The sequence below is a fragment of the Gossypium arboreum genome, chromosome 13 (genome assembly GCF_025698485.1).
Source record: "Gossypium arboreum isolate Shixiya-1 chromosome 13, ASM2569848v2, whole genome shotgun sequence".
Lineage (NCBI taxonomy): Eukaryota > Viridiplantae > Streptophyta > Magnoliopsida > Malvales > Malvaceae > Gossypium > Gossypium arboreum.
Window position 1 is genome coordinate 84,504,561 of NC_069082.1, and position 7,058 is coordinate 84,511,618.

Here is a 7,058-nt window from a genome sequence, read left to right on the forward strand (position 1 = left end):
CATTTCCAGAATACCGAGACAGCACTTAAGAATCAACAAGCATCAATCTAAGGGCTCAAAACTCAGATAGGCTAGCTGTCCAAACTAATCTCCGAATGACCACAAGGTAGCTTGCCAAGTAATACTGAACCAACCCAAGGGAACAGCTCAACGCGATTAATGTTCAAGATGAAGAAGAATTCATTGAGCCTGAGCCAGAACTGAAGCAAGAAACTGTGGTGAGCAGAGATCAAGATGAGGTAGGTCATAATAAAAACAAATCAATGAATGTCGAATATAAACCTCGTGTGCCATACCCCAACATGACAAGGAAAGATTGCTCAGGTGAACAATTTGGTAAATTTCTTAAACTCTTAAAAAAATTACACATTAACTTACCGTTTATTAAAGCTCTATCACAGATCCCAAACGCAATAAAATTTTTAAAGGAGCTTTTAGCAAATAAGTGGAAGTTGGACGAGGCGTCGCATGTGGAGCTAAATGCAATTTGCTCAGCTATTCTCCAAAATAAACTATCCAACAAACTAAAAGATCCAGGGAGTTTTACGATTGCTTGCTTAATTGGTAGTTTAGATGTTAATAATGCATTAGCTGATTTAGGGGCTAGTATTAACGTCATGCACTACAAAATGTTCAAACAATTAGGTCTTGGGAAACCCAAACACACTAGGATGAGCATTCAATTAGCAGACAAAACTATAAGATTTCCTAGGGGTATTATTGAAGATGTGCTAGTTAAAATCGATAAATTTATATTTCCCATTGACTTCATTGTTTTAGATATAGAGGAAGATAGCAACACTCCTTTGATTTTAGGAAGGCCCTTTTTAGCAACTGCTAAAAAGATTATTGATGTTGGCATAGGTGAACTCACACTCTGTGTGGGAGACGAAACAATCACCCTTCAAGCTCGCAATTCTGGCAACACGTCAAAAATTGAAGGTGATCGTTTAACCCATTCTACTAAAACTGACAATATGGTACAACCTACTTTGCAGGAAATGAGTCTGAAGGAAGCACATGAGTCATTCTCAAGCAGTAGCAGAGGACCTGTTCATAGAGATCGAAGGCTACAAATCGAGGAGTTAGATGAATGGTGGACGCATAAACCAAGAACACACGATAAACTAGAACTACGCCAGAACGAGTTCAGCACCTTCCCACATCAACTTAAGGTTGGAGATAAAGTCTTATTAGATGCCGCAGATCCTCACATTGTCACTACCACACCTAATAAAGAAATTCCTCTTTTAGTACATAGCATTTTCCCATTCGGTATAGTCGAGGTATGTCATCCCAAGTTCGGCACTTTTAAGGTAAACAACACCCTTCTAAAACCTTATTTTGATGAGAATAATAGCAGGAATAAGGAGTATAAACTCCTCGAACCCCCATGACTATTCAATGGAGAGGTAAGTCAAGCTTAGACTATAAATAAGCGCTTCTCGGGAGGCAACCCGAGCACTAATTGTATTAACTTCTTTAAATTTTAGTATTTAACACCGAACGAACTAACAGAGATCTTGAATACAAGTTTTTCAACACAGACACGGCCAAGCACACGAGGGTGCTTAGGGCCGTGTGAAAACAGGACAAAGATTTCCCCAACACAAGCTACGATAAATCACCACAGCCGCGCACCATGGTCGTGTACGAACCTGCCAAAACAACACGGGTGGTCGGCATGCTCGTGTTTAGAACCCGTGGCTGAACTTACCAAATCAGCACTGGCGTGCGGCACGCCCATATCTAGTACCCGTGGTCAAACCTGTTAAATGAACACGGGCGTGGACCTACAAACATGGGCGTAGAAGAAGCGAACAACGCTAGACACGGCTGTGCGACATGGCCGTGTACACCCACACACCCAAGGAACACGGGTGTGGACTAAACGCCAAACGCACCCAAAATCAAAATTTGTGAATCACACGGGCAAAAATTAGGGAACACGGGCATGTTCCCTTGCCATGTGCCCCAAAATCTATAAATAGGGTACACTATTCATTGTATTCCCCATCCAAAAACCCTAACCCTAGCTGCTGCTAGTCTACATGCCCTCCGCCAAGCTTGTGCGCCGCCTCCAACTCCATCTTTGACATTCATTCTCCCCTTTTTAGTGTTTGTTTACTTTTTTCCCTATAATTGCACTCATTTTTCATGTTATGTTATAATAGTACTACGCATTACTTACGTTGTTTTCATCTTTTTATCACTTACATTTCATATCTAGAGTAGTTATTATCTTTTCATGTTTAAATTCTTACACATTACATGATTTCTCTACTCCATTTGATTAGTCATGGTTAGGATAGTTGAAATACTCATGCCATGTGCTGAATTTATGCTTTTTATATTTCCATTAAATTCTTTGCCATTTTTACTCATATCACAATGCTAGTGCCACAAAAGTATGCGATTGAACTTATTGTTTTAGTTAGTTTTAGTAGTTGTGGCTGAAATTATGATTTTTATTTACAATTTGTCTTCGTTTTACTTTGAGCACTCATTAAGACGACTTGATGATTCTAACTGCAGGTACCATGTCATCTTCACGTGATAAAAAGGCCGTTGTCCCTGCTTTAAAGAAAAGGAAGGGAGCGCCACCTTCCTCGGGTCCTACCGCGAAAGTTCGTCACCCTTTCCTAAGGTTCCCCATCGGGCCCTAAGAAGAACTATTCCAAATACTCTGGGCCCGACCTTTAATTGCGGGCCGCTGCATCGATTGGGCTGCAATAGAACAAGTTCAGTTGGCTGATGCGATTCGGGCCCTCCTAACCACTGACCCTTAGGAGCTTTTCTTTGGGATTACGATGGAATTGTGCTCCACATTTTATCTTCAAACCGTGATGACGAACTACGATGATCCCGGCACAGTGCAATTTCGCCTAGGTGGATTAATCCACCAGCTCAGTGTCGCAAAATTCGGTACTGCACTGGGTTTATATACGGAGGAATTCAAGGAGGAGAATGTCTTACATGCTCTCAATCGCCACATCCATCGTTCTCCTTCAAGATGCTGGGATGCACTAGTACCAGGTGGGGCCACCTACAATCCTAGCCACTCTAAGGCATCGACTCTCCCTCTATCCCTGAGGTACCTACACGCCATTTTAGCTCACACGATTACAGGACGGCGAGAGAGAACTGGCATCGTCAACACTCACGACACCTACTATTTATGGTGTATGTCACATGGGCACGTCATTGACCTTGCCTATTTCATCGCCCTCGCGATTCAGCACCAGACTGAGCGGCATAGGAAGGGGGTCATCTCCATTAGCCCCTATGGTACCTGGTTGGCTCAACACTTCGGGCTCCTCAGCACCGCAGCCCAAGAATCATCCTTAACCCTCATTGGCCAGATGTCTCCACAAGGCATCTCGAGCATGCTTAGCATGAGGATGATCGAAAAGTGCCGAGGAACCTACCCTCCTCATTATCGTCTCGCCCAATCTACCGAGGAGGAGGCCTACGAAGACATTCCTGATAATGACCCTCCACAGCACGAGGACCCACCGACTCAGCCACCACCACCCTCTCGTCCAGTTCATGCGGCGACTTCATATGCTGACATCTCTGAGCGCCTCACTCAATTCGAGCAGTAGTGTTTTCAACGATTTATGGTGTATGTCGCACGGGCACGTCATCGACCTTGCCTATTTCATCGCCCTCGCGATTCAACACCAGAGGAGTGGCATAGGAAGGGGGTCATCTCCATTAGCCCCTATGGTACCTGGTTGGCTCAACACTTCGGGCTCCTCAGCACGCAGCCCAAGAATCATCCTTAACCTTCATTGGCCAGATGTCTCCACAAGGCATCTCGAGCATTCTTAGCATGAGGATGATCGAAAAGCGCCGAGGAACTTACCTTCCTCAATATCGTCTCGCCCAATCTACCGAGGAGGAGGCCTATGAAGACATTCCTGATAATGACCCTCCACAGCACGAGGACCCACCGATTCAGTCACCACCACCCTCTCGTCCAGTTCATGCGGCGACTTCATATGCTGACATCTCTGAGCGCCTCACTCGATTCGAGCAGTAGTGTTTTCAATGATTTGACAACATTGATGCTACTCTACAACAGATTTGTCAGCACCTCCACATCTCATCGCCAGTCCCACCTTATGAACCATCCAGCGATGAAGATGTTTAAAAACATTTATTTATTATTTTATGTTTTTAATTTTTATTGAAGCAACTTTTTATTTTTATTTAGATTTTAGAATTTTATTTAATTATCAATTTCGGTTATTTCATTAAGAATAATTATTCTTACTAATATTCCCTAAAAAGTTCCTGATTTTATTACAGTTATATAGAGCTCCCAAGCTCATAATTGCATAGGAACTAAAAACTCCACCGGGAATGGTTCTCCACGAATATCATGTCCTGATCGACTACGACCATAGCTACCACTTGATATAATATTCTTTTGGCGCAGAACTTAGGGACTAATGAACCTCTACCACCGCTAGAGTATCCTCCTCGACTCTCGCACCGATTACTTTCCAAAACTCCAGTTCGAGGAATTCATCATACAGGAAGTTTCACTTCTCCCCCTATCTTATAATTACAAATTTACCTTTTCCTATCTATCTTTGTACATTGAGGGCAATGTACGTCTTAAGCGTAGGGGGTATTTATTTCATTATCAGAAAAATCCTTGAATGACTGCCTTGTTCTCTTGAAAAGCTCTCACATTGTATTTAGGATAAATTTTGATTGATTTATGATTTTGATTGATATATCTTGAATTAAAACATAGGCATTTATGCATTGATTGTTTAAATCTTAAGATATTAGAGAATCAAGCATGATAAGTTGACTTTTAAGAATTTAAAATTTTAGGTTGTTTCTTCAAAGTTTAGGTATTACTTTGAGTTGGAATTCACAAGTTTTAAGCCATAATTTTTGTGATATTTTTGAGCCTTTTGAGCATCTATTAATTCTTTCATGCTCACTTTTATTATTGCTTTGAGTGCGTTAGTAATTGAAACTGTTATTCTAGAACTTGCTTGATTATGTATGTCAAGACCACACTATTTGATTTGATATGTTGAAATGAGAAAGGCACTTAGGATTAACCCACTCATGCCATGAAAAGCCTATAGTAAACCCTGTTGAGCTAACAAACCATTTCTTATATTACCCTTAATATTAAACCTTAACCTATTATTGTTGAAATCCCCTAAATTAATTTGATCCCCATTTTTTTGTCGAGATTGGAATTGAAATAGTTTCTTAGAAAAGTTTTATTCTACTTTGTATTTAACTTGTTCTTAAAAAAAATGTATACATCTTAGTAGTAGTAATCTTCTGAGCTAAAGAAGTTAAATTCCATATTCTGAGAAAAGCTCTGTTGTACACTATTGATGACTAGCTATTTTTTCTAGTTAGGCAATTTTTCAATTCAATCTTGATTCTAACCTTTTCTTTCAGCTTGTGACCGCACCCCCCAACCAAGCCGTGTTACAACCCTCTAAAGACCTTTTGATTGATGTTTCATCTCCATTTATAAGTGGTGGAGATTTGATTTTCATGCAAGCTTATGGTAATGACTTTTCATTATTGACTATTGAGTGCTTCATTTATTGTCCTTAAACACCTCGAGTGATTTGAGTGAATATTTAGTGAGGATGTGAAACTCTGTGATATTCTGAATCAAAGGTAATTACTTAGATGAGGAGAGACACCTATGTGTTTAGGATAAAATGCTCAACTTGAAATGTTTGAAACTTTGACGTTCTTTTAGTTGAATTCTCAATGTATGATTACCTATGGATTATTTTGAGATATTATCGATAGAAAATATAAATTGAGAAGAATTTATTTTGATTATGAGTTGAGAATTTTGCTTGAGGACAAGCAAATGCTTAAGTGTAGAGGTATTTCATAAACTGTAATTTATACATATTTTTACCCCATGTTTAACGCATTTTATGGATGATTTCCCATTAGAATTGGTGAACTCGATGTTCCTAATGCCTTAATTTCATGTTTTATACTTAGGAGAACATAGGAGAGCGAAAGGAACGAGAAACGGGCCAAAAATGGAGAAAATGGTCCAAAGTACAAAATCAACACAGCCTGGACTTTCTCACACGAGCAGACCACACGACCGTGTCAATTTGGCAAATTCGAAGAACAATTCACACGGGCATGTCACACGGACATGTCCTTGCCGAGCCCAAGTTTAGTCCAATTTAGAAAAGGATAATTTGGAGGGTTTTTAGGCATTCTAAAGCCTATAAATACACCCTATAGGAGGAACAAAAGAGGAGGCACAGGGAGGAAGGAAGGAATTACTCGAAGAAAGTCGATTGATCCATCTCAGAAGCTGATTTCATCATCAAAACTGAAGATCTCCCCTCAACTTCCCTTCAGGAGTTTTCGGTTTTCTTTATGTTTGGTATTCATTATTCTTCTGAGATGTTTTCCTTTTTAGTTATGAACTAAATCCCCTAAATACCTAAGGGGAATGAAACCTAAGACGAATCTTGTTATTATTTTCTGAATTGTATGATAAATATTTAACTTGTTCTTAATTATGTGTTCTTAATTCCTGTTATAATATCCTAGGATACTGATTCAAGATAAGCTCTTATTCAGAGGAGGAATAGACCCTGTCTAAGAGTACGTTTGTCATAATTAAGCGAAGTTAATTGCGCACCTAGAGATAGGGTGACAAGATTTTTTTGGATTAGGGTGAAACCTAATAGGGGGATCCATAGATCGAGTTAATGCAACCCTAGAATGTTAATTAGAGAAAAGTCTCAATTATTCAATCTAGGGATTAGACGTTATTAGTCTTGAATAGGGATGATAACATAACTTAAGGATCTCTACGGAACAAGTTAAATGAATAAATTGTCCGATTCGAAGCTAGAATAACAAGTACAGTCTAGGTGGATTTTTCCTTAGGTATTGTCTTAATTCAATCATTTTCCAAAAGTAATCCCCCAATTCCATTCTCTGTGAATTCCTAGATTAGTTAATTAGTTAGTTAAAACAAAACCACCTTATTTTTAGGCTAGATAATAAAAAAAATAGTCATT